This window comes from Globicephala melas, chromosome 3 (genome assembly GCF_963455315.2).
Source record: "Globicephala melas chromosome 3, mGloMel1.2, whole genome shotgun sequence".
Lineage (NCBI taxonomy): Eukaryota > Metazoa > Chordata > Mammalia > Artiodactyla > Delphinidae > Globicephala > Globicephala melas.
This window is the reverse complement of record NC_083316.1, coordinates 69,886,465-69,904,896: the sequence shown is the minus strand read 5'-3', so window position 1 is coordinate 69,904,896 and position 18,432 is coordinate 69,886,465. Positions and strand designations below refer to the sequence as shown.

At 38.3% G+C, this 18,432-nt stretch overlaps 1 long non-coding RNA gene across 1 annotated transcript in view; it reads left to right on the top strand.

The window, feature by feature from the left end:
• The first annotated feature begins 2,024 nt into the window (after window positions 1-2,024).
• LOC132597079 (uncharacterized) overlaps window positions 2,025-18,432 on the top strand; it is a 22,958-nt gene continuing 6,550 nt past the window's right edge. Inside the window, exons 1-3 of the long non-coding RNA XR_009563408.1 lie at window positions 2,025-2,129; window positions 3,539-3,617; window positions 12,345-12,677. This is a non-coding gene — a long non-coding RNA (uncharacterized lncRNA). The remainder of the gene's footprint in view (window positions 2,130-3,538; window positions 3,618-12,344; window positions 12,678-18,432) is intronic.

Below are 18,432 nucleotides of genomic sequence, written 5' to 3'. Positions count from 1 at the left end.
GCAGGTATGGGGTTCTATAAGTAGCCTTCTGAGACTAGTGGTTCATGATCAGGTTGTATGAACACCATGAATAAAATGCAGGACCATAATGTGTTTGGCTGAATTTTTCACTGATTTTTCTTAATCATAGTTTTTATTCTACTATGTGGCTCACGTATGGTGAAACATTTTCTTAAGCCCCAACTGGCAGAGAATTTTTTTGTTCCTTCCATATAGGAGAAGTAGTCTGGGAAATTGGCCAACATACTGACATTTCCTGGACATTTTTACTTTTTTGTTTTTACAACAATAGGCAGAATATTTATTATTGTTCTAATGTTTTAGGACATCCAAGAAATATAGCAATCATGTTGACTCAATTTCTCCATCTGGTTCTCTCTGAACGTGGTGGTACAGACACAGTTTATTGTTACCCCTATTCATTTTTCAAACTTTTATATTTTTGGACGATGGCAGACCTTGTTTATTGTAATAAAAGGTGGTTCCATACGTGGATATGACTTAGGGGGACATCCTGAAGGAGTCTGGGCAAAGAGATGTCTCCCACTCTTTCCTTGAACTCCACATTAAGTGATTCATTTCCATGTGTTGAACATATTTTTTTATTTTTCTTTGTCTTTTTTTTTTTTTTGCTGCTGTTGTTCTCTCTTAACAACAGAGAGAATAATTTTTATCAGAATTCCTTATGCCTTATTCCTATTAATTGAATAGATTCAATCAATATAAAAAATGGTCAAGGCAGTCAGCCTAAGGAAAGAGGAAAGAAGACATAGAAAGGAGAAGGAGAGCTATTTATCATGTTACTTTACTGTGTAAATGTTTCAGACACATATATTAGAGACCTCGTGGGTTTTCTGTCTTCAAAAGAAACTTAAAAATCATGCTAAAACCAATTTTCAAGTATGGCATGAGGTAATGGTGGGATATTGTTTTCCTGTTACTATATGAACTCTTTTATTGGAGTTTAAAGAGAGTTTTTCTTTGATTGTAAAGATGGGGAACCACATTTGGTATGAAATATCTCTAGAGTATTTATCAATAACTTAAAGGTGCTTAGTTACATCTTCCAATATTTGCATGATGAATATATTCACAGAATTCTGCTCTTAGATGATCTTTGACATTCTTGACTCCTAAAATTTTTTGTTGTTGTTTGTCCAACAATTTTCTTTTTTCCCTCCAGCTTTAGTGAGATGTAATTGACATATAACATTGTGAAAGTTTAAGGTGTACAACCTGTTGATTTGATACACTTATATTTTACAAAATGATTATCAACATTGTGTTAGCAAATACCTCCATCACATCACATAATTACCATTTCTTTTTTGTGATGAGAATATTTAAGATCTACTTTCTTAGCTTTCGAGCATATTATACAGTATGGTTAACTATAGTCACCATGCTATACTTTGGATTCCCAGAACTTATTTATCTTTCAACTGGGAGTTTGTACCTTTTGACCAACATCTCCTCCATCCCTCAGCACCAGGTAACCACCATTCTGTTCTGTTTCTGTGGGTTCAGTTTTGTGTGTTTTTTTTTTTTTTTTAGATTTCACATACAAGAGAGATCATACAATATTTGTCTTTCTCTGCCTGACTTATTTTATTTAGCATAATGCCCTCAAGGTCCATCCATGTTGTCACATACAGCAGGATTTCCTTCTTTCTCACAGCTGAATAATATGTTCAGCTATTTTCTAATTTCTCTCTTTCAGATTTCCTGGTCTCACATTAGTACACACTCAAATGCTTGTTTCTGTTAAGTGGCTGTATTTAAATCAGAAAATACACCACCACGTTCATTAAGTATTAATATAAAATGCTGTGTAAAGATGGCAAGTTTTCTTTTTTACTTGTATAAATTTTTTTTTAGTCTGGTGGAAAATATACCAAAAATTTTTAGTTTTCTGCAATGAGAAGAATTTAGTTTAGCATCTCATTAATACTGGTTCCAGTCAGAAGTCTGCAATTTCCTTAGATCAAATACATTCCTTTTTTTTTTTTTAGCATGTTGAAATGTGTGTTTAGTGGAAACGTACCTCTTACTGTAAGCTGTGAAATATGTTTCCAAGTGAGCAACCATCTAAATTGTTTTCTCCCTATGAGATTATGAGCTCCTTCGAGGTAAGAACATGCTCTACTCATCTTCCTGGCTCCAGAGCCTAGCATAATGTCTAATGTACTTAAGGTTCATATTCCCTGACATGTTGAAACAATGACTTAGTGGTGATGTAACAAGAGTAAATAAGTACGATTAGGTCAGTAAATATGACATGGGTAGAAGAAAATACTCCATGAAAACTTTGTGATTTTTTATCCATACATTAGACTATTAATGTGAAAATACTACATAAAAATATAATGTAGGTTTGAATAAACTTGCTTAGATACTTGCAAGTATATCTGAATATATTTTCATTCCAATTTAGGAATAATTTTTAAGTTCAAACAGGCATAATACAATTGATTAAATACAATTTATTATAAAATGTCTTAGTCTTTCTTGACTTTTTTTATGCAGAACAAGAGTGATTTGTTGGGAAGATAGTTATTTTAAAAAATGTGAATATCTGACTCTCATAGCTTATCCTATACTATCTGGTATTGTACTGTTAGTTTTTATATGTATATATGTATCATCTCTCCAACTAGACTGTAAATTTGTTGAGAGTGCCTGGGCTCTTAGTAGCTTTCATTCCCCACATACGGTAAGGAGTCAATAACATTTATTAAATGTTAGTATTAGGTTCGTGATTCACTGAGTGGTTTTGTATATGACCTTTAGCATGTTTCCCCAAATATAATATTGGGAGAATAATACCTTTTCTACACTATTCATACAAAGTTTATATTTATGATTTGAGAATGATTTTTGAGAATGATTTTTTAATAATAAAAATTAAAATAAGAATAGGCATTTTAGCAATCTTACAACTAAATTTTTAACATGTGCATTTGAAAAGAATAAGGTACAGAGGCTTTAAAATTTTTTTTTAAATTGAAATATAGTTAATTTACAATGTTAGTTTCAGGTGTACAACAAAGTGATTCAGTAATACATACATATATATTATATATATATTTATATATATTATATATATATATTTATATATAGTAGTGTGTATATTTTAATCTCAAACTCCTAATTTATCCTTCCCCATCCTCCCCTTTGGTAACCATAAGTTTGTTTTCTATGTCTGTGAGTCTATTTCTGTTTTATAAATAAGTTCTTTTGTATCTTTTTTTTTTTTTTTAGATTCCACATATAAGCGATATCATATGATATTTGTCTTTCTCTGTCTGGCTTCCTTCACTTAGTTTGGTAATCTCTAGATCCATCCATGTTGCTGCAGATGGCATTATTTCATTCTTTTTTATGTCTGAGTAATATTCCATTGTATACTTATACCACATCTTCTTTATCCATTCATCTGTTGATGGACAGTTAGGTTGCTTCCATGTCTTGGCTATTGTAAATAGTGCTGCTATGAACATTGAGGTGCATGTATCTTTTCAAATTATGTTTTCTCCAGATATATGCCCAGTGGCTTTTGTTTTTTGACTGGCATTGGAATCCTGGTTGTGCTACCCCTTGGACCTTGGGAATAATGCGTAAGTTCTCTGGACTCCTGTTTGCTCTCCTATAAATGGAATTTGTAGTTTTTTCCTTATTTTGTTGTTGGTTAAATTTGATAACACATGTAACTTTTAATGGTGTGCTCAGGACGTGGAGGATATTCACCTACAAAAATGAGCATTTTCCTCTACCCTGGCTTTCTGTCTTGTTCTCTTGGCAATCTGACTGATTTCATAGCCTCAATAAAATGGGTCTGCCTTCAGTCAGCATTTCTGCATAAGCTTCAGACCTTATAAATTTCCAGTCACCTCCCAGAGATCTATACCTGTGTATCCTTACTTTCACCTAAAACTTGACTTGACCAAAACCAAAGTTAACTTTTCAGCCCATTTTTCCCCCCTTCCAGAATTCCTTATTTATTACTAAAATCACCATTCAGTAGTAATGAGTCCAAAGACTATGGGCTAAGATTTACTCACTTTCTTTTTCTTGTTATCTACATTTAGTTTGTGAAGTTTGGGAGAACTGATTTAGTATATCAGAGTAGAAAGCCAATTGTCTCCCCTGCCCCCAAACAGTGCCTAAAGGTGAGATCAATTGCTTGGTGAGGTCAGCAGCTTCCAAGTCTTGTCCTGGATCTGTCCACAGCCTCCGGGTCCAGGACTCTCTCCTCAGTCTGTACTGGGTAAACATTGACCACTCCTACTTTTACTACATTATACAATGTTGCCAATCAGTCTATGAGATTTTAATTTTACCTCATATATTTTTCTTGCATACATCCTATTACTTCCAGAACCATTGACACCATCTTGGCAATCATTACCTTTCACCAGCATCATTGTGGTGACCACTGGTATCAGGCTGCTTTGGCTAAAACTGAGAGAAAAACTAACAGAAAAAAAAGCCCCACAAAAAACAAATAAAACACCTAAACACAGCTTAAATGGTAGGACTTAATTTTTCTCCCATTTCAAGATCCTAAGTAGGAGGATCCAAGGTAGCTTTAATAGTTCAGCTATGTCAGGGTTCTGAGTTGGCATTCTGTGACTCCCTTGACTTCCCCTATGGTCACAATATGGCTGCAGCAGCTCCAGGCACCAGGTCCTCACACAAGAGCATTTAACAGCAGGAAGGGAGGGTGAGAATTTCTCCTCCTGTGTCTTTCTTATCAACAGAGAAAAGCTTTCTCAGATAACTCTTGGAAGACTTCCCTTGACATTTTATTAGCCAGCACTGGGTCAGTTTCCTCTGTTCTAGTGCAAGTGTAGCCAGGACGGTGAGTATCTGCTATTTTTAGTCTCTGTATTTGTTAGTCAAAAAGAAGAAGATTGGGAAAGATCTCAGGTAGGTACTATTTAAATCCATCCTGCATTTCTGCCAAATGTGTTTCCTTGAGTACATTTCTAAAGAAAATGTCATTTCCCTGCACTTTTTAAAAAATTGGAGTATAGTTGATTTACAATATTGTGTTATTTTCAGGTGTACAGCAAAGTGATTCATATATATACATATATGTATTATATATATTATTTTTCAGATTCTTTTACATTATAGGTTATTATAGGATGCTGAATATAATTCCTTGTGCTATACAGTACATTTTTGTTGCTTATCATTCAGTAGCTTTTATTGCTAGCAAATACAATAAAATCCAGCTCCTTTTCTTCCCCCTCCTACTTTACTCTCCTGTGGCTATTTAGTGAATCTGGAACAGACCCAGCTCATCCCTATGTTCACACCTTTTCTCATGACATTTCTTCCTCTTGGAATCTCTTCTCCACAATCTCCAGTTGATTGCTGACTTAGACATGAATGCTCAACTCCAAAGCTGCCTTCTCCGTGAAGCCTTCTCAGCTTCCCTCCATCAACTGTGATTACTCTTTTCTCTCAACTTCCTCAGCAGCACTTTCTGCGCACTATAGAACCTGCCCACTCATGGATTTAACATTTCGAATTTTGACTACTCACAAGACCCCAAAATGTCCAATTCAAAGGTATTTTCAACATTGCTGAGGTACAATCCAAATCTTATCTCTTGCAAAGCTGGATGTGCAGTAGTGAATTTTCTCACCGGGAAGTGAGTCATGGGCTACCTAGTATCCAGACCCCAGCAAGGCTTCACTGTTCTTTCTTTGTTGTAATATAGGCAGTAAGTTTGGTGAACTCATTGAAAGCTGTGCTCCATTGTGGAAAATGGCTGTTAATCGAGAGATAAAACTTTAGATGAAAGCTGAAAAGGTAGTTAACTTTTGGTTTGAGTAGAGGAATGGGAAAGGAGTAATTCTCCAGAAAAATGTGACTGATGAGATAGCCAGGAGCCTGGGAAAATACTTGCACTGTCTTGAGATTGTGCTATAGACGACTTCTTACCTGGTATTACAAATATTTATGTACAATACCCCTCAAAGGCTGTTAGATTTCAGAAGACAGGGAGCAAATGATATGATGTGGCATAGTGGCTCTGGAGGCAGAAGAATTAAGATTAAGTTATAGGTCTATCAGCTCCCCAAGACCATGTGACCTTTGGGAAGACACTTGACTGTGTGAGTCTTTTGTTTCCCCATCTGTAAGGTGATGGTAAAAATATTACCTCACAGGGCACCTAGAACTATTAAATGAAATAATATCTGAAAAAGTGCCATGTAAACTGTAAAACATGATTAAATAATTACCAGTATTTATATTCCCATAATATCTATCGTGAGAGTAGGCACTCAGAAAAGATTCGTTTAATGAATGAATGAGTGAATGAAAAGCTATCACAATGACCTAACTATAAGAATGAAAATATTTTTCTTTCCATAATAGTGTCTGTGAGGTTCTAAGGCATTTTATTTGCTTGCATTACCAGAATGTGGAAATCAATAAAAATCATTACTGAGAATTAAATACCAGTATATTATATCAACTTTAATATGAAGCTAAATTTCTTCTATGAATACATTGGCTATTCATAAATTGCTGGGCCTACACTTCCTACGGCATTACTGGAGCCCTTCACATGCACCACAGCTTTGTAGTTCCTCTGGGGCTATCCATTATTCCACGGATCCATTATCATCTATAATTCTCTTTAAAAACCTAATAAAATTGACTGTAAGAAGCCTGTGCTGTGTATTGACTTCAAACATAACCTTTTCCACATCTTTCTTGAGTGTTGAGATTTTTAAAGGATCTGTGATTATTGGAATGGTAGCTCACTTGTGCTTCAGATTTATACCTCTGCAAGGTAAGGAGCGAGGTGCTGCCATCCTGGCTGGAAGGGCGTTAGAGAGCATGGGAATCTATAACTAACTTTACACTGCCGCTGGGCCACCCAGACCTGATGTGCAGCAATGCCATGAGCTCGTCTGGTGGGCATTAAATGGTTTAGTTTTTCTGTGACCAACTATAACAAGAGAATTATTTTCCTCTCTGTGAAGAATATGCATTATTCTGGTAAAATAATTTGCAGGCCCCTGTGAATGTTGTCTTAAATTCCAAAAGATGCTTTGTAGATGTGATTGAGTTAAAGACCTTGTGATGGGGAAGTTATCCTGGATTATCTAAATGGGCCCTAAATATAATCACAAGAGTCCTTATTACAAGGAGGGTAGAAGGTCAAAGGTGGAAGGCAATGTGACAGCAGAAGCAGGGAGAGAAAAGGCCATGAGGCAGGGAGGGCCATGAGGCAAAGAATGACAGCCTCTTGGAGCTGGAAAACGCAAGGAACAGATTCCCTCTTAGAGCCTCCAGAAGAAACTAGCCCTGCTGACACCTTGATTTTAGCCCCGTAAGACTTACCTGGGACTTCTGAATTTCAGAACTGTAAGAGAATCAATTTGTGTTGTTTTAAGCCACTGTGTTTGTGGTGATTTGCTACAGCAGCAATAGGAAACTAATACAGGCATCTGGCTTGAGTGGCTTGAGCCTGGGTGGTTGGTGGTGAAAGCATTCTCCCTCCACAATCCAGGGCATTCCAGCCAGCCTGGAAGCAGCTCTTTAATTCCCCTCACTGGCTTCAGCTCCCAGGTGTCTGGAGCCCATCTGGTGAAACCTGTCCTTCATTCTTCCTTCCAGTCTATCTCTTTACTCTTTTTCTTTTTTAGGTATTTAAAAAATATATTTATTTATTTGGCTGAGCCAGGTCTTAGTTGCAGCGTGCGGTATCTTTGTTGCCACATGCGGGATCTTTTAGTTGTGGCATGTGGGATCTTTAGCTGCTGCATGGGAACTCTTACTTGTGGCATGTGGGATCTAGTTCCCCTACCAGGGATCGAACCTGGCCCCCTGCATTGGGAGCGTGGAGTCTTAGCCACTGGACCGCCAGGGAAATCCCTATCTCTTTACTCTTCAAATAAATTGTTTCATTCATTTTCTTTCTCAATAGATCTTGATGGCTTGTAAAACCTAGAACCAGCATCAATGGCAGGAGTTGTCCCCCTTCCTCAAATTCAGGTAGGGTTTAATTTTCAAATGTCCTTTGGAGAAGAATGGAAATGTTTCTATTTCATCCTTCTTATGCAGCAAAAGGAAGATAAACATGAAAACAAGAACACTCATGTTCTGCTACACAGTTATGTCCCAGAATTTCTTGGTATCCTTTCTTCCTTGTTTTATGGCAGAATTGGAATTACTACTAAGGTTGTATGCCCAAACCCCTCCTGGTATGTACTGTGAACTGACAATGAAAGAGAAAATATTCCATACTGTGGGCAGAGTTCTGACAAATTATTGTCCACTGTAATTTCTTGTCTGGGCAAAAGTTAACCATTGTCCAGGTTTTATATTAGAAAAATATGTATAAAAAGTGATTTCATGTCAAAATCAAGTATTATATAAGAGTTGGAAAACATCTTATCCATCCAAAGCCATAATTTCCAAATAAAACTCATTTCTGAGTTGCCAGCACATATGTCAGACTTAGGCCTATTTTGAATAATAGTGGCTGAGTTATTAAAACTCCATTAATCTAATTTGTTTAAATGGAAGTAGTACCTTATGTCTGGCTTAAACAGAATTTAAATGAAAAGGGAGAAGACATACTATTCAATATAATTAAGATGGCAGACCCTACTCATTTATGAAAAGAGAAGATGTAAAGTCAACAAAAGAAACCCTGTGGTATAGTGTTTGGCTTTGAAAATGCTAAATAAATGGAAAAATAATCTAATGGTAACAATAATAGATATCCGATATTTGTTCAGAATCTTCAAATGCAAAATTTTCTCTATCTACCTCCTTTTTTCTTATCAATGCACATCTCACTAAAATGCGTAAATGAGTCTCATTTTCTCTTCTAGACTATGGCCTATGGTGCTAACTCCTGGGAACTTTTAGTGTAACCTAAAGAAAACTGTCAATAACATACATACATCTAAATAGTGCCAGTCTGAAACCTTATTACTGGAAGCCATAGGCTCTGGAATTATCCTTGTCAGATCTAAGAAAGCAACCAACTTTCCCAGCAGTCTCTTTTGTATCTCTGAACTTCTGTATCACTGCATTTCTAGGGCTAGGAGTAATGGTGTGACAATTGCATATTGCTCCCTCCTCTCTTCAATTCTCTTTCTAAGGGTCGGCATGACCTACAGTGTGACAAAATAAGCTAGTTGTTCAGTTGAGCCAGGTGTCCTTTGAGAAGCTAAGAAAAGGAATAACAGTGTCACAAAGTCATTAGTGTACCATATATTATAAGCCATAAATGACAGCTCTGAGTGAGACTCTCCTGCTTGGGAGTCTGTCACTTGGTGCTGGAATCATCCCAAAGAAGGCGGGAACCGGCATCTCACCAAACATCTATGTTGTCGGGTAGAAAAGCCAGCACCCATGGGACTAGAAATTGGAGCAAGTATAAGAGAGTTGATTAAAAATGGGAAGAGGAAGACATATATATATAGTGCTTCTTTGATTCAGGAGATAAGATCCTTCACATAGTACCATTACTACTAGGCTCTATTAAAAAGTTAAAATGTTGTGAACTGATGAAATTTTCTATAGGTGTTGGCCGATATAACTGGAAACATCACAGGCATACCAAATCCTGCTCACCATATCTCCCAGTCTGTGAAAAGTAAATAAAGATGGAAAGAAAAGCAAAAAAAAGTAAACAGCAGGTTACCCATCTAATATTGAAGTTGGTTGATCCTATCAGCTCCTGAAATCTTCCAGTCAGTAAATTCTGTCTTCTGATCATTGCCAAATTGCCAAATATTTGTTAAGTGAGCCCTAGTTACCTTTCTCACTCAGAATTCAGATTGTATGTCTAGTGAGCCTCTGTAGTAATTTCTTGATAGCTTCTTATCTATTCTCTGCACATTATCCAGGCATGAACTCTTCCTCTCGGCTATTTCCTCTATCTTTAGGCAAATCTTTCCCCAAGAGTGATCCCTTTAGGCTGAACTTTTCCCTGGAGTCTGTGGCATAGGCTTAATGATGCTAAAAGATTGGGGTGGCAGTGAGTTTGAAGGAGGGAGTAGGTCCCAGAGGCTCTTGCTGGTTCTAAACTATCAAAGAGCTCTAGGGAATCCTAATCTTGGGAGTATTCTTGCCTAAACTCTCAGAGTTATTTCTCTAGATGAAAATTTTGTGACTCTTAAATACTGTTTTATTTTATGAGAATCATGAGTAGGATACATCTCAAGTACTTTGTAAAATGGCTTCTTGGTTCCAGTTGCTTGGGTTGTATATCCGTCAGGACAGGTTGGGCTGTAGTAACAAACATCCACCAAATCTCAGTGGCTCGAATCAACAAAGGTTTATTTTTCACTCACGCAACATGTGTATCATAGGTTGGCAAGGGGCTCTGCTTTTCAGAGTCATGAAGGGAGCCAGATGACTGGAGCTCCATTATGACATGAGCTTCTAGCTTGCCTTAGGTCAAGAGAGTTTGGTGAATTGTGTACCAGCTTGCAAAGCTTCCACCGGAAGTGACACACGTTAGTTGATCACATTCAACTGGCCAAAGCAAGTTCAGGTTATGTCTGCTTTGTGAATCAGAATGTTTGTGACTAACCCTAATGAGTCCTAGAGTTAGACTTTGCCTTTTTGTGTTACCAGGTCCTATGGGTTATACTCTGTGATTTCCCCCCTATTTTTATGAAACTTGCCTATATCCTCTATTTCTTTCTCACAACTGCCTTTCTGCTTCTTTTCTTTAAAGCACCCTGCTTTCTCATTAATGATATTGCTGTCCATGAAATTCCTCCCAGTACAGCCTTCTCCTTTTCCTTTCCTTTAGCACTAATACAGGGGACAAAGAAAAGAGTCAAGGCTCTTTGTTCTCCGTTGCCAATTCTAGGTTATTGTTCTGGCTGTTGAAATTCAGCAATCTCTCCTCTTTCTGAGGGTCTGATACCTCCCTTCCTCTATCCTGACTGCTATGGTACACTAAGCCCTGAGGTCCTTTTTTTCCTTAGGCACCCAATTTAACCTTGTCCATCACTATCATCATGTCAGTGACTCCACAGCCTCTTACCTCCTTCACGCCAACAATCCCCACCTCCACTCCATCCTTGGATCTCATCATCTATCTCCACGATGTCCAATTCTGAGTATCCTACCTCTTACCATCATACATCAGTTAATCTAAATTTGTTATTCATACTGACCCTGATCTTCACTTTCATCACAACCCTGCCTCTGCTCTTTTTTCCTCTTCTCTGTTAGAGTCTTTCTGACTTCATTTCTTTCCTGATATCCTGCTTTCCTTGGGCAGCCAACTCAGCAGTGCCTTTGCTTATCCCCTAAAATTCCCCACTGACCTTGAACTTGCAAATGCTTCCTCCATGGGCTGCAGTGCTGCTAGAGAAAGCTGTACTGATTGAGCCTGCCACAAATTCATGCTCCTTTACTTTAACCGAGCTGTCATTTCTGCTCAGCACTTCTTTTATTCATCTCTTGCTGACTCACTGCTCATCCCACACAGCAGTTTTTCCAAACATTTTTAACTCTCTTTAAGATTCAAGCCCCGCTCCAGATATGGCCCCAAAATACCTTTCCAGTTTCATCTCTCACTTTTCCCCAAAAGCTCTTGCCTTGTGCTTTCTAAACTCTACACGTTTGCTCCTCCTTTTATACTGTCCCCTGTTATCTCCAGCAAAAATGCCACCTAATTTCCACAGGCTTTTCTCCTCTGAGAGAGGTCTCGATTTGTTATGAACAGCAATGGGATTTTTATTACCTCTTACGGGACTTAGCAAATATTGCCTTATACTAGGTACTTGTACATTTATACCATCTCTCCAGTTTTATTGTATGTTCCTTGAGAGTAGAAACCATGGTGGTTTGTATACATAGTGTTTATAGATAATATGTTGCCCTTTGTAGATAGACGATCAGTTGATGTTTGGTGAATGTATTGGAGAAACGAATGTTAGTCAGGTGGCTGGAAAATAGGTTTTTTCCTTTTCTTCTCCAAAAGAAGTAAACATAATATTAAAGGTAAATTTTTTCATCTATTTTTACTGTTTAAATTTTAATGTAACTGTTGCAGTTTTGGATGCTGGTGCCCATAGACTGAACATATTTGGAGAACAGTGAGAGTTATGTGAAAGAGTTCTAGTTCATGTTATGTGCTTGAATTCTGTAGTTTTCTTCTATGCTGGTTAAGTAAGATCTATATTTCATTTCTTTTTCTTTTTATTTATTTATTTAATATCTGAGTCAATAAAAACAATAGCTTATGCATAGAATTTTGTCTTACAGCAAGCGGCTTTAAGTTCTGGTCTCCTGAAATACATTTGGTTTAAAAGTATATACTACCTTTCTGGGATTTGCAGATACTACCTTTCTGGGATTTGCACCCTAACACAGCCTGAGTATGGAATTATTTGAGAAAGAAGACAAAAGATAGTCAGATGGAGTGCCCAGGTGTCCCCTTTATTACCAATGAAGCTGATGTTTGGAGAATATGAACAACAGTGGGATTCCTGTTATCATACTGCAGAATCAGACCTCTCAGCCAGCCACGGGCGGTGCCAGGTCCGAGAAGGCCTCCCCACATGGGGGCTGCCCCGTACCACTTCCAGAATGGAGGAGCAGAGCAGAACGCCACCTTCCAGTGTTAGAGAAGAGCTACACATGTCTCTATCTCTCCCTATACCTGCAAACAGGTAGGTTTCCTACTGAATGAGAAAGCAAGGTGGAGCAAAAAGATGTAAGTGCTTGGGGAAAAACACTTCCTCATGGAAACAAGAATGGGGTAAGAGCATTCCTATGTAATACTCCTGAACATGATGATATGCTGTTTGCACCTATGAGATAACTTATGGTCATCAATGATGAGCACTTGAGTCATTTCTGTCCCTGTCTTGGGTGGTTCTTCTTTTTTTAAAAAATTTTTTTGAAGTATAGTTGACTTACAATGTTGTGTTTAATTTCTGCTATACAGCAAAGTGATTCAGTTTTGCACATCTATATTCTTTTTTTTTTTTTTTTTTTTTTGGCGGTACGCCGGCCTCTCACTGCTGTGGCCTCTTCCGTTGCGGAGCACAGGCTCCGGACACGCAGGCTCAGCGGCCATGGCTCACAGGCCCAGCCGCTCTGCGGCATGTGGGATCTTCCCGGACCGGGGCACGAACCCGCGTCCCCTGCATCGACAGGCAGACTCTCAACCACTGTGCCACCAGGGAAGCCCCTATCTTCTTTTTCATATTCTTTTCCATTATGGTTTATCACAGGATATTGAGTATAGTTCCCTGTGCCATACAGTAGGACCTTGTTGTTTATCCATTCTGTATATAATACTGTAGTTTGCATCTGCTAATCCCAAACTCCCAGTCCATCCTTCCCCTCCTCTCCCCCCTTGGCAACCACAAGACTGTTCTCTATGTCTGTAAGTCTGTTTTTGTTTCATAGATATGTTCATTTGTGTCGTATTTTAGATTCCACGTATAAGTGATATCATACAGTATTTGCCTTTCTCTGTCTGACTTAACTTCGCTTAGTACGATAATCTATAGATCCATTCATGTTGCTGCAAATGGAATTATTTCATTCTTTTTAAATGGCTGAATAATATTCTATGATACACACACACACACACACGCACACACACCCCACATCTTTATCCATTCATCTGTTGATGGACACTTAAGTTGCTTCCATGTCTTGGCTATAGTAAATAGTGCTGCTATGAGCATAGGGATGAATGTATCTTTTCGAATTATAGTTTTGTCTGGGTAAATGCCCAAGAGTGGGATTGCTGGATCATATGGCAACTCTCTTTTTAGTTTTTTGAGGAACCTCCACACTGTTTTCTGTAGTGGATGCACCAATTTACATTCTGGGTGGTACTTCTAATAGTAACCAGATAGTATAATTATTTTGCCACTTTTATTAGATACTCTTAAGACATTAAAATTAGGTGAAAAATAAGTAGCTTCTTAGAAAAAAACCCAACTGATGTACATTATTACTTTGCCAGGCTCAACCACATAACGCATGGGAATAACAGTCCCTAATCTAAATAGCTAGATGAACAATTATGTGGCGGCTGCAATGTCACCACACAACTGAATACTTTATTGATATGAGATTAATACAAATAGAAGGAATTAGCCAGGACAAAACACATCCAGGCATTTTTTGGCCCGTAGTTAAGTCCCTCCCTAAAACTTTTAAGGGTACATATGTATCATGTTTACTCTTGACAAAATCCCTTCTTATTTGCTATATTTACTATATTTTACTGTATCTTTCTTCTTATTTACTATATTTATTATTTGTATTGGCCCCATTAACTGATCAACCCAATTAAACAACCAATAGATTGAGGGAAAGAATTGGTTTGATGGCTCAGTTAATGGGTAAGTTGTTTCTCAAATTTACTGTTGCCTAGGCTTTACTCTTAATGCTTGTTTAATTAATCACGTTACTTTTTGGTTTACAGCACCTGGTTTTACCATCCTCTTTCCTTCTTTTATGCTTTTAGATATTGCATCACAGATTGCTCCCCCATATTTGCTGAGACTTTGCTCCTGCCTGTCTACAGTTCTTCCATCCTGACAGTTCTTTCATTCCCTCATTTCCTCCTCCAACAATGTGCTTTGATCTTGTTGAGGTCCTCAAGCACTTGAACTTTCCTTCTGATTCCTTTCACCCCACTGGTTCCTCAGTGTTTTCTGTTCTGTAGTGCACATGTGTTCTTTGTCTACTCAGTATTCCGTGAGGGGAACACTCCTACCCTAACTTCAGTTTATGGATTGGATAGTGATGATATCATCCTCTGATCCAGGGATGGGCATGTGACCCAGGCGTGGCCAGTCATAGCACTCCATTTCTTTAGTCATAGTGATTAATTCAGGGGTGCACATGTCAAGCCATATTTTGTCAGCATTATTAGGGAAGAGAGATCCACTTTCTCTTGGGGTGCTATGTTGGTGAAACATAAGTCTGTTCCTGCCGTTGAAAATGTTGGCTACCACTTAGGGAGAACATGTTAAAGAATAAAGCCCACACAAACAGAGAAAATCAGAGCTTAGAGATAATTTTCAAGCAAATAAAATTAGATAAACCTAAAGGGACATTTATTTTTTCAATTTTCAGTTTCATGAGGCAGCAAATTCCTGTTTTTCTTCTTAAGCCAAATTGAGTCAGGGACCTCATACACTTCCTTTCTTCTTTAGTCTTGAGGCCATTGAATACAATTTTGGTCATTTCTTTTTTTTTTTTTTTTTCTTTTGCCGTTTCTCTCATTTCTCTGACACAGATATTTTGCTCTCTTGTATGCTGTGGACTAGTCCAACCCACCTTCTTCGTGTCTAAATTTCTGAGTGCTGATAAAGAGTACCAGGAAACTACCAAAGTTGGTACAACTACAACCTGGTGACCTCCATCCTCAGGTGGGCCCTCAATGCTGCCTGTTGATTCCTGACTACATGCCATGAGCTTTTCTAGGCACTTGAGGATATAGAAAAGAATGTCAGGTAAGACTGCTGCCATATGAAACATTCTGCTAAGGCAAACAGTCAAAAAGCAAGAAGGCAAATAAATGAACGATGTAATTTCAGGCAGTGATAAATATCATAAACAAAGAAAAATACAGATATAGGGGTAGAGAGTGACATAGGTGTTGGAGGTAACTTCATATACAATGGAAAGAAAAGTGTTTTTGAGAGCCCTTTGATAGATACTTGGATGAAATGAGGGAATCAGCCATGCAAGGTCCCTAGTAGGAACAAGAAGCCCAATGTCCCTAAAGCAGAGCCAAACATGGAGTGTCCCAATGATGAAAGTGGAAGGTTAGTGACTGGAGTGCAGGTAAAGTTGGAGGAAATGAGACAGATCAGAAAGGCAGCCATGGCCAGAACACACTGAGCCAACCATCTACTGGAATCTCTACTGGGGTGTGACATGACCACATTAAACAGAACATGTCTAAAACTGAGCTCCTTACATTTCCTCCTACTCACCAACATCTTGCTCTCTTTATTTCCTGTCTCAGCAAACTGGAACTACCATCTATATGGGCACCCAAGCCAGAACTGTCATGGTCATCCTCAACTCCTCCTTTTCCTTCATGCCTTTCATCTAATCATTCACCAATTCCTATCAACCCCATCTCTGAGATGTAGTCTAAATTTGCCTTCCAGCCTCTCTGACAGTGCCTTCATTCAGGCCCTTATCATTGTCTCTTGGGTAGTGCAATGACTTCTCTACCTCTGTACTTGTCCCCTTGCAGGTCATCCTTCATATCACTATGACTTTTCTCAGTTATGGATTTGATTTTGTTACTTCATTACATAAAATTCTCTGAGTATTTCCCATTGCTTACTGTCCAAGCTCCTTAGCATGGCCCGTATGGTCTCTCATAGTCTAGCCCCTGCCTCTTGCCGAGTTCCTTCTTCCTTCTCCATCTCTCACAGCTCCCCAGCTGCACTGAATGGTTCTTTGCTCTGTGCTCTCACACTTGCACCCTTCCTCTGGAATGCCCACTACAGCTTTTACCTTCTTGGATAATGCCTAACTATTTTGCAAGTCTCAACTCAAGGGTCTCTCCTTTTCTCTGCCTGTAGAACTCCATATCTAGCTGTGCCCTAGCAGTTTTTACATGGTTTTGCAACTGTGTGTCTGTTTTTTTGATTGCAACCTTCTTGATGGCAAATTATTTTTTGGGTGGGTCATTCCTTTTTTCTCTAGTGTATAGCATAGTATTAGATACAGTGGCTATCCAATAATTGTGAACAAACAATAACAATATAATCTTGGTGAAATTCTCCCTTTAGAAACACCTTGTAACCCAACTAGTTCAAAAATGTAATGCTTTTTAGGAAAGCAATTTAGACTTTTATTTTACCATTCTATCTGTTGATGTTATATAAAAAAATTCACATGTATTTAAGGATACACAGGCACACATTTAGAGCCATATATCTCTTGGAAGTGCATCTATAACCTCGTTGTCTAACATATTTAGGGCATTGTTTTCAAATTTATTTTTTTAATTAATAAAATCATACCCTTTGTGGTTATTATTACTCCATGGAGTGCAAGCACAAAATTTAAAACTTCAATTAAAATACATAAAACAAAATAGCAGCAGTTAAAATAACATATTTGATAAATCTCAGCTTAAAATGATGCCTGAATGGGGAGGGGCAATTTAAAAAGATACACACACACACACACACACACAGAAGAAGCTATGAAAAATAAAATGTCAATGATTTAAAAATAATCTTTTTTGTATCATAGAGAACAGATGCAGATTTATATTTTGCTCTTTATTTATTTTTTAAAATATATTTATCTATTTATTTTCCTTATTTTTCTGACTGCCTCGGATCTTAGCTGTGGCACACGGGATCTTTGTTGAGGCATGTGGGATCTTTCGTTACAGCACATAGTCTCCTCATTGCAGCACTCGGGCTTCTCTCTAGTTGTGGTGCTTGGGCTTCTCTCTAGTTGTGACATGTGGGCTCCAGGGTGCGTGGTCGCTGTAGTTTGCAGCATGTGGGCTCTCTCGTTGAGGTGCGTGAGCTCAATAGTTGTGTCATGTGGGCTCAGCTGCCCTGCAGCGTGTGGGATCCTAGTTCCCCGACCAGGGATTGAACCCGTTTCCTCTGCATTGGAAGGCGGACTCTTCACCACTGGACCACTAGGGAAGTCCCTATAGTTTGCTTTTTTAAATCGTCATCTCTCTTTTTTTTTTTTTTTTTTTGCGGTACGCGGGCCTCTCACTGTTGTGGCCTCTCCCGTTGCGGAGCACAGGCTCCAGACGAGCAGGCTCAGTGGCCATGGCTCACGGGCCCAGCCGCTCCACGGCATGTGGGATCTTCCTGGACCGGGGCACGAATCCGTGTCCCCTGCATCAGCAGGCGGACTCTCAACCACTGCGCCACCAGGGAAGCCCCGTCATCTCTTATTTTGTGTACACTAATTCCTAATTGTGTAAGCAGTCAATATTCATACCATTATTTTAAAAACTGAGAGACTGAGTCACTATCTTCAAAGTATTTTTGATGGCAGGAACATTCCAATTACAATCGGAGGGTGCCAATAGAAACCTAAAGATTGAGAGTGAAATCCTTTATGAAGAGAAGTACATTTTTCTGTCAAGTAAGAATTCTAGTTACCTTGTAATCCTGACTGACTTTGTCTTTAATATTTTGAAATAACCAGAGATCTTTTGCCTCTTATTTGACTGTAAATTATGTTGTTATGGGCTTTTGGCTAAAAAATAGAAGTTGAGTGGAAAACATTTATCTAGCCAATGAGAAAAATCAAAACAGTGAGGTGAGGAGATATAAAAACCGGTCTACACAATGGTAGGGATTGGTGACAGAAGGTTTTTATCTAAACATTTTATTATTTAAAAAATGTTATTCAAATGCCTTGAAGGTTTTGTGAGCTTCTGGATAAAATTTC